This window comes from Saccostrea cucullata, unplaced genomic scaffold (genome assembly GCF_032062105.1).
Source record: "Saccostrea cucullata isolate Sc308-1 unplaced genomic scaffold, CSIRO_AGI_Scuc_v1 ctg8518, whole genome shotgun sequence".
NCBI lineage: Eukaryota > Metazoa > Mollusca > Bivalvia > Ostreida > Ostreidae > Saccostrea > Saccostrea cuccullata.
This window is the reverse complement of record NW_026929646.1, coordinates 28,248-39,005: the sequence shown is the minus strand read 5'-3', so window position 1 is coordinate 39,005 and position 10,758 is coordinate 28,248. Positions and strand designations below refer to the sequence as shown.

Here is a 10,758-nt window from a genome sequence, read left to right as displayed (position 1 = left end):
TGGGATAAAATTTTACATTAGATATGAAAAATTGATGTTATACCAAATGAGGAGGTAACAAGTCGGTCAAAACGAAATACGAATTCAGAGATGAATATAATTTCATCAAATATATAAATACAGTAAACGGATGCTTAGAGATCTGTCTAAGGGTCGACATTATGGTTGATAATTGAAAGGCAGTGTCATGCGGATGCCTATTTTAATAACGTTTTAAATGTTTCTGTTTTTCCTGGACCACACCAACATTTTGGATACATTACTTGAAGTGATGGTCATCGTTAATTGCATTTTTAGATTATCCGATTCCGCTTGTGACGTACGTCAAACAAGGGGAAGGAGGGGTATTTAATCGTCGAAGAACCTCCATCGATCCCAATTCTATCAGCCATCAATTACAAAAGAGTCGAGGTGAGAAGTATTCACGCCAAAAGTGATCAAACTTGTGGACAGGAGAAAGCGAAATTGACAGAAGATTCATTTCTGCAAGAGCCCAACAATAGCACAATTTCAACTTAACTGACCTATTTTTTTTTTCAAAATTAAAATGCAGTATATAAGCACTGTTTCCAAAGTGATATGTCTTTGCTTCCTCTTTGTTTGCGCTACTAATGGAAGACAACTGGATAGTCGAAGGTAAGGAAGTATTTTTGTTTTTAGATCTTTACACTTATTCTGTGGTGACAAATTTTTAATGTAATGCAGAGGTCCAGATTTAACGAAATCCTGTAAGAAATGCCAGGTGAAAGTAAATAATTAAAGAATCTTATTTCCTTTGTAAATAGCAGAAACAGAAGAAAAATTACTACTCACATTATTTTTTGATCCTTACGATGGCCTTTTCTTTCTTTATGAGACAGGGAGGTGGTTATTTTTTGTGTTATGTAAAGGGTCCGAGATGGATGGGTGCTTAATATCTTTTCTTTGACCTATTTTTCTTAACAATCACTAGTTATGTAGCCGTATTTTAATTTCCGCTGCTTTTTTTAGCAAACCGAATTATTCGTCAGTAATGTACAGTCTTACAAGACTAATTTGCTTCAAAAGCATTTATTCTGGGAACATTTTTGTTACAAAAAATAAAGCATGTATGTATTCTGTGTCACTTTTAATACTGAATTTGTATTAAATATAATTTTATTTTCGGGAAAAATCCCACAAAACCATCAATTTGGCTCTGTTAAAAGAAACCAGGAATGACTTTTTAAAAAAACTGTTTAAAATCCCCCCCTCTCTATCTCTCTATGCATGTAGTATTTGGATAAAAAAATTAACATCACGTCAAAGAGGTTATATCGCTTCCTGGTAACTTGTTCTTGTACATGTATGTTTATGTTCCATTCTTCTTTTGCGTTGAACCCCATGGGGATCCGGGTTAGAATAGGTCCTCAGTACCCCCTTGCTTGTCGTAAAAGGCGACTAAATGGGGCGGTCCTTCGGATGAGACCGTAAAAACCGAGGCCCCCTGTCACAGCAGGTGTGGCACGATAAAGATCCCCCCTCCCCTGCTCAATGGCCCTGAGTGCAGAGCATAGGCCTAAATTTGCAGCTCTTCACCGGCAATGGTGACGTCTCCATATCAGTGAAATATTCTGGAGAGGGACGTTAAACAGTATACAATCAATCAATCTTTCGCCTTGATGTCTTTTTAATGGTTTATATATATATCAGATTAAGGACAGTCATGAATAAACATTAAACAGTGGATTACATCAATATTGATGTCAAAAGACAATCATTCATGTTTTGTTTATTTTTAGATAATTAAGTGCAATTTAGTGTCGTCGTGTTTAAAAACCAAATCAGAATAATTCATTTTCCAGCTTCAAAAGCAGAGAATCCTTTGGGTATTTAAGAAAGAGGAAGAAAATTGCAAGCATTCATCAGTTATTTTTTACATATAAAAACTTGGTTTTGTGTGTTCTATTTTTTGGACGTATAGTGAAGGAGTTTAATTGAATTTTGAAAGAATGTCATGAAAACATGATTGGAAAAAAAGACAAGTTTATGATATATGAAAAGATGAGTTGTCAAACGTAGAATACAACACTTATGTGATTAAAGAATAAAATCAAAACAACTGTAGAATTAAATTATAATTGACCAAAGGAAAATGGATATACTGTATGAAAATAGTAGAGATGGGTATCGCCAAAAATTTCGTATCGCAATATATGACGATTTTTTTTCCAAAATATCACGATAATATTGTGATATTTTTACAATCAATTTTTACAATGATTTTTAATAAATTGTCATTATTTTTTTTTTAAATATGCTAAAAAAACAAAATTTCACTTTTTGAAATTTTTATGTACATAAAATTAATCATGTTTGGATGTTCTTTTCACCTTTTTACAATATTTTTTTAGACTTTCTGTAATTGTAATTTGAAAGATTGAACAAATAAATGAATAATTTCTGGACTTCATAGAATGTACCTAAATACCGGTATTTAAGACTCTGTATCACGATACGTATCACGCAACAAAAAATTGCGATATACCGGTATACCGATAAAATCGCACATCCCTAGAAAATAGGATTTTTTAAAAAATGTATTTTCCATTTAAGCTCACCCAAGATGTTTTGTAAAGAAAAAAGGTGAAGATAACGAAAAAAGATTGATCTCATAAAAAGTGAAAAAAATACAAATCGGTGAAACACGGACTCCTCGAAATTCCAGAGTTGGGATCAAGTGCCTAGGAGGAGAAAGCATTCCCACCAGACCAGCCATAGACCCTACAATGATAAGCAAATTTTATGATCAAATATATACTGAATACAAGGTTATTTTCGCCCTTTCAATTTAGCAAAAATTTTGCCCCGTTTTAAATTTGCACAGGTCTGTTTAGGAAATCTTGTTCTTTGAATTCGTCCCGTTTTAAAATTCATCCTACCGAGAGTTGGGTTAAAGTGTCAAAAATAAATCGCGGCGGATATTTCCCTGTGTACTGTCTATATAATGAAATGCATGTAAATTTTATGTTGAATTGAGAAGGGTGTATAAATAGGTCGATATAAAAGGAAAGTTTAGTACATGGTATGAAAATAAGAAATTCAACATTGTAATGTTATAGCATGCCATTGTATATACATGTAAGTTCTAGAATCCTACAATAGTTATCTATAAATACCATTTAAACTGTGAATGTTATAAATTTTATTTTCCTCGGTAATTATCAGTATTGTTTTATTGTGTTTATTTGTGTAACATTTTGTGGTGAACAGTTCATGAACAATAAGGAACTGAGTTCAGTTACGACTCAGCATAATCGAAATTATTCATTATATGAAAAAAAACGTCAAAATTAGTAGGATAAATAGTAGTTTTCGTCTTTATATTCAGGGTTCGGAGACAATCTGCCGATGTGAGAGCCTCCGAATACTTTGCCCTAATGACACTACTGAACAAATGTCAGACTGCAATTGGATGCGGCCTTGTTGATTTAGTAAAAAGGTAACATAGACCTTTGGGGGGGGGGAATACATGAGACGAAAAAAGTTTTTATTTTTGGCTGGGGGGTTGTTGTTGTTTTTGTTGTTGTTTGTTTGTATATGGAGAACAATCAATATGTAAAGACTTTAAATATAGACTATATCATGTATGCAGAAAATACTACACAAATATAATGAAATCATCGAAAAGATAAGCGATAAACAATTTCTAATTAATGTCCAAATATGAAGTCGATTTTTAAAAAAAATATTACATGGAAATATTCTGTACTTGTATGTTGACTTGTGCTTTTGATTTGATCATGATCATAAAAGTCAGGATCAGGAAAAATATGGGTTGTTAAGCAATACCAAAGGTATACATAACTCTTATATCCTTAATTATGCACTTACATGTACAATGTTACATTGTATATATAAGTGCATAATTAAGGGTATAAGAGAAGGATTTTGTTTTTAAATATTGATTTAAAAATACATAGTTCTGCATTAAGTTTGAGTCAAGGACAATAATAAATTAAATTTCGACTTTATGTGTCTCAAAATCAGAAATTATAAATTGCAATATAAGTTTATATATATACATTTGTGGTATCTTTCCTTTATATAAACATACAGAGAGAAAATATCTTCAATTCTGTGTGAAGTTTGTCGGAGGTCAGGTACAATACATGGCCGATTCTGTAAACCTATAGGGTTTAGCAGAGACAATTATTGTGTGAACATTTTAAACTTAGACAATATTAATAACATAATCATTTTTAGTTTTTAGCAGTTAAAATAAAATGAGATAAAGGTTTATTAAATCAGAATGGATATTATTAGTGACGCAGATTCGGTGACTTTATAATTGGAAAAAGGACTTTAATTTTGCAAACAATTTATCTTGTCAAAACAAATTGGATTTTGTTGTTGTTCAAATGCACTATAATTTGGTAGATCATTTTGTAATGAAATTGATCCGAACAGACCAATCAAACCCATCGATAGTAAGTAATAAAATTTGAACGGAAATACAATGGTATTATTAAGAGTTTTGACTAAGAGCAATAAAATTGGGAACTTTTAAGTAAATAAGTAAAAGAGCTTAAGGCTAGAACTCCTGTGGTGCAGAGATGGGGACTGAGCCCATAAATATTAGTAACATGTATTTACCTACATTTGAGGGTGGTGCCATGTTGGGGTTCATAGGTCAACGGACAGACCTACGGACAAAGCGTAGGTGGTTGGTGATGGTAAATTATCCAATGAAATGCATTTTTATATCCGGGACCATGGATACCCACTGAGCACAAAATACCCTGTTTTGGAAAAGAGTATTCCCGGTCTTATTCTCAAATTATCAACTCTCTCTTATTCTATTTTTGGGAATCATTCTTTTGGACTTTTGTTTATTTATTTATTTGGAGTTCGGACTTAAACTCTTTATATTTTGGACGGATCCTTTGGACATTTATATAAAAAGTGTATTGGTCTTTTCTGATCATATTTCAGGAACGAATATTTCTAAAAATATACGATCACGGAAAAATTGTAAATTGAATTTATTTAATAAACTTTTGAAATCGACAAAAGGGTTGTCATTGGCTTACAATTCACATGGCGCAATAATATCTACCGTTACAAAAATATAAAATGACTTGCTCTACTTGCTTTTCATGTATAAAAAACAAAATTAGCAAGTCAAATAATTATTTTATTTACAACGTAAACAAGTATTTCATACATGTTTTGGCGATCAATTTAGCCCGAGTGTGTACATAGAGAATATATCGATAGAAACTAGCCAAGCCTTTGTTTACAAGTTTTATGTCACTCTTGTCAACTGCACAGTCTCTAACGTTTATACTCATTTTTTGGTAGACCTTCAGTCAAATCTTCATATGATACAGACTTAAACTATGATTTTTTCATTAAATTCTACTCACGATAAATGTGTAAATCTGTTGGAAAATATCAAAGCATTGCAATCTCGTCACGAACAGCTGAGAAACACCTCGATCGGCGCTATCATAGTTCAATGTAAGCTGTCGCCAGTGTCTCCGTGTTTACATCTTAAATATGGCTTTAGTTAGTGAAATCGTAGATTGAATGTTTTTGATCAAATTTAATACTTGCTTGCAAATGAAGTGGCTCGGACAAGTGTCTCCATCCATCGGATTCATACATCCCTCTCAGACGACCGAAATTCCTCCAACTTTTTATCATCAAACTTCGGACGTGTTTCTTGTATCTTATTAGCATTGATAATCATTTTTCACAAATTAAAATATTCCCAGACAACAATCTGTTCACTATTACTGATCAGAAGTAGCCTTCAACAAAATATTCCCTTCGAAATAGAATCCTTAGCCTGATAAATTCGAAGCGTAACCGCCTTTCAAGCCGATTTACACCTTGCGCACTTTTGTCGAAAATCTACGGCGACCTATTAGTGCAATATTCAAATCCGAATGTCCATCTCAAATGTATATATAAGTAATAAGTAACAAGTTTATAAACTTCAATGGGAATTGAAGTGGGTCGGTACGTGATCAAATCTTCTGAGAAGGCCTTTGTTATTTATTTCTTAATTAAAATTGCGTTGCTCGCCAGTATTTCCAAATGTTGTCCCATATAACCCTGATAAGTATCTTCTTTGAACTTCTCTCAAAGCTTATGATATGTTGACTTACAGTGGAATTGTTTATAGCTATCACATTTTCCTAATAATTAATTGTAAAGAAACATTTCTAAAAAAAACAATCATGTACACGATAAAGCTTAATATTTCAAGTTTATTAAATTATATATGAAGTAAAAATGGCAGATTTTTTCCCTTGACTAATAAACCAAAATATTTTTCTCGAAAATGTAGACGTAGGGTTATCATGTTTTTGCCATTAAACGTGGTAAGAAGGAAAGTCGCCAATAATAGCGGTAAAGAGAACATTTGGATACTGAATTGCTAATAGCGGTAAAGAGAACATTTGGATACTGAATTGCTTGTGGTGATAAAAGAAACGATTTTTTTTAATACACACTGTGCATTTAGAAGCTAAAGTAAACATTCCTTGTTATGTTTTTCTTCGAATTAGATGGTTTTTGTGACCTGTTGACCTATGTTTTATGTCTGCCTCCATTCTTCATTTACTAGAGAGTAGGCTAAATATGCGCTCTTAAAGGAAATAGTAAGAGAAATTGGCTTCTCGTTTGAATTAATTTGATGCATCTTGAAAGCATTAGTGGCGATTTTGGCATACAACATTCTAAAATAAATTCTCCCATTTGTTGGTCAACATATTTTATGTCTTTCCTTTTGGCCCATGGGTCTCTTGTTAAGTATCAACTTGACAAGACAATGACAAAATCTTGTCTAACCTTACAAGAGGTGTACATGTTGGCATCGTTTTCACCAATATAATCATCTTCTGGTGACGATGTGCTTGCAATCCAGTGAATTTATTGACCTTTATCAAATAGATAGTCATTTATCCTTGCGATTAATATAAATAATAATAATGCGGGGGGGGGGGGGGGGGTTCGCCATTTACAATGTACAATGTATACATGTCACTTTCTTGCTGTAATAGAGAACTGGATTTAAGTGCCCTTTAATGTACTGACAATTGTATTTATGTTTTGCAATTTATATGTTACAGAAGTAAGAAAATTTGTGTCTGAGCCCATAAGCAAGAATAGATGATTTTGTCAAGGTTTTACTTAATATGTCTTCAACCTTAAATGCAATACTGGTCAGTCTGGGTAAACATATCAAATAATTCCATATATAAATTTATAAATAAAGAGGGAAATCTTGCAGCATGTTTGTAGCATGAATTCAAACAAACTTGATCGAAACTGCAACAACCAGATTGTTAGATAAAACAATAACAAATTGTAACCACATAAAAATTGTCAATTGAATATGAAAAACCGAAATGTTAAATCATATGGTCCTCATGTAAATTAAAATTGTATACATACCTTGCATAAACATTTTATGGATGATGTTTACCAGCTTCCACAAAAAAGTAATCATATATGTGTAGCTTTTATCAGATCAAATATGATAACTGTTCTATACAAAGGATGTTTAAGACATGTTTTTCACCAATTGTACTTTAACCTATAGTTTATGTTCTTTTCTTTACAATTTTCAACATTAAAAGCACAACTTGACAATTATAAATTTCAATATTTTTCTAATTATAGCGGAAAGAGGAAAAGAACAGAGAACAATTCTCCGAAAGGGCAGCATTCTCTGAGGATAATCCATTTACTGCTCCCAAAGGAGCAATAAAGGTAGGATAAAAATAGCTTTTCAAAACGTACTTAATATATCAAAATCGATCCATTCTGTGATTTCCGTAATTCTAGTTTCACGGATCTGATGTGACTTTTTTTATCCTTAATTAAACTTCAAAGAAATTGAACCATCTGTTTTTTTTTTTTCTTCTGTATAATGTTTTAGCAAGAAATTATAAATTTTGGTTTCATTGAAACGCGCACAATTCAAGTTTTATTTTAAAAACTATTTATAATATATTTTGAATGTACATATGTAATAAAAAATATGAAAAATCGTCTCAAATTCACATTTATTAAAACAATATAAAGAATATTCCGAAAGTTTCTTCTTAATTCACATAAAACCACTAAGTATATATTAAATACCTTGAAGAAAATAGAATTTCGCAGGTGCTTTAATAAATCTCGCTGCTTTGAAACATCATACTTTACCGTAAAATGTTGCACACACAGCCTTTGAATATAATACTAGTGATTTTAAAATGTACAAAAAGTAGTGTAAATATATTTATTATTATTTCATAAGTCGAAGCTAAGCGACTTATTTGTTGATTTTGAGTTGTTTGACGCCCTGTTAGAGACTTTTTCATTTTTTCCCACTCAAATAGAGACGTCACCATATACCGGCTAAGAGCTAGCTTCAAATTCTGACCTTTACTCGGCACTCAGTGTCACTGAGCAATGAGTTATCCAAGGAGGCATCGAATGAAAATAATCTCTACTACATGTAACATAAAACTAGAGGTACTGTGAACAATAAGTTCACTAAATGATACCCCCCGCCTCCCATATGAATATAATGGCAGTGTCCATGTTTTGCTCTGGAAAATCCAAAATATATGTCAGATCAAAAAGTAAAATAGGAGGTGCACAATGGCAATATGTAATGAAGATTCTGTGAAAGTTTCATTAAATTTCCTTCAGTGATATGAGAGGAGTTGCGGATAAGAGATGGGTACCCCAAAGCGTAACAGACGGACGGACGTACAGACGGACGGACGGACAGACGGACGGACGGAAATACCGATTACTATATACCCTCCCACTTTTCAAGCGTGTGGTATAATAAAAATAGGAACAGATCGCAATTTTCAGAAAAAGTAATAAAGGCACACAGAGCGTCCCTCACAAATAAACAAAGAGAGGAGAGGTTTTTTTTATGTGTAGATTATTATACCCCCGCTTGAAAAGTGGGAGGGTATACTGTAATCGGTATGTCCGTCCGTCCGTCTGTTACACGTTAGGGTACCCATCTCTTATCCGCAACTGCTCTTATACCACTGAGTGAAATTTAATGAAACTTTCACTGAATTTTTATTACATATTGCCATTGTGCACCTCCTATTTTACTTTTTGATCCGACACAAATTTTGGGTTTCCCGGCCACAGCAAAACATAGATTTGTCATCAGTTATAACCATATGGGAGGCGGGGGTATCATTTTGTGAGCTCATTGCTCACAGTACCTCTAGTTTATTAATTGTCTAATAATTATTTCAGGTCAACAGATGAGCCTGCGTCCTAATAGGATGACACCATAATTAACGTATTTACTGTCCATTTTCTTTGGAGACATTGATCTCGGCGCATGCAGTATTTCCTGCAATTGTTATTTTTGTATAGACATTTCTCATTAGACCTTGAAAGTAAAATTTAATTAAAAGTCATTTTGGATCCTTTGATTTGTTTTTATTACTACTGAAATTATTCATATTAAGTCACTTTACATAGAAGTATTTAACAAATTGTCCAATAAGGTAAATTCACGCTTCCACCGATGGCAACAAAAGTCACTTGGTTGCAGACTCCGACAAAGTAACGTAAACAACATGGATGCGATTTACAGAATCACATGGAAAAAAGTTCAATGAGTTTGTGAGCTCATAATTTTTTTTTCAAAAATGTTTGTCGAAAGTCATATAAGTTTAATTGAGGTTTCAAACACAACATTTCAGTAAGTAGAAATGGGATGAAAGAGTGATTTTAACCCCTAGATCCGTATACAGCTGGCTTGAAGGTCAGTTTAACTTTCGCCGGACAGTGTTCTACAGAGTGGTTAGAGCGTAAACGTAGACTAATTAATTTTCATTGTTGATAATAAAATCGACAAATTTTGTTTAGTAAGCATTGCAATCTTAACCGCCGAATTTTTAGCTCTACTGGTCAGAGACCAGAAGAGCTTATGCGATAGTAATGCGTCCGGCGTCCGTCCGTCTGTCTGTCTGTCTGTCCGTCTGTCTGTAAACAATTTTTCAAAATGCTACTCCTCCTACAGTTTTGGTCTGATTTCAGTATAACTTGGCACACAAGTAGACTACACTAAGATACATAATTCTGTGTATTGGTTTTTGATTTTGATGAATGGTGTTGCCGTGGTTACTAAAAATAGAAATTTCTGTGAAATTCTTTCAAAATGCTACTCCTCCTACAGTTTTGATCTGATTTCAGTATAAGTCGGCAAACAAGTAGAATACACTAAGATACATAATTCTGTGTATCGGTTTTTGATTTCGATGAACGGTGTTGCCGTGGTTACTAAAAATAGAAAATTCTGTGAAATTCTTTCAAAATGCTACTCCTCCTACAGTTTTGGTCTGATTTCAGTATAACTTGGCACACAAGTAGACTACACTAAGATACACAATTCTCTGTATCGGTTTTTGATTTTGATGAACGGTTTTGCTGTGGTTACTAAAAATAGAAATTTCTGTAAAATTCTTTCAAAATGCTACTCCTCCTACAGATTTGGTCTGATTTCAGTATAACTTGGCACACAAGTAGACTACACTAAGATACATAATTCTGTGCATCGGTTTTTGATTTCGATGAAGGGTGTTGCCATGGTTACTAAAAAAAGAAATTTCTTTGAAATTCTTTCAAAATGCTACTCCTCCTACAGTTTTGGTCTGATTTCAGTATAAGTTGGCAAACAAGTAGACTACACTAAGATACATAATTCTGTGTATCGGTTTTTGATTTCAATGAATGGTGTTGTCGTTTACTAAAAAT

The 10,758-nt window shown here is 32.9% G+C and overlaps 1 long non-coding RNA gene across 1 annotated transcript; it reads left to right on the top strand.

Annotated features, from left to right (window-relative positions):
- The first annotated feature begins 394 nt into the window (after positions 1 to 394).
- Positions 395 to 9,425, top strand: LOC134281603 (uncharacterized). The gene is made up of 4 exons (XR_009995128.1): positions 395 to 636; positions 3,350 to 3,460; positions 7,654 to 7,743; positions 9,250 to 9,425. It is a non-coding gene; the product is annotated as an uncharacterized LOC134281603 (long non-coding RNA).
- Positions 9,426 to 10,758: the final 1,333 nt, after the last annotated feature.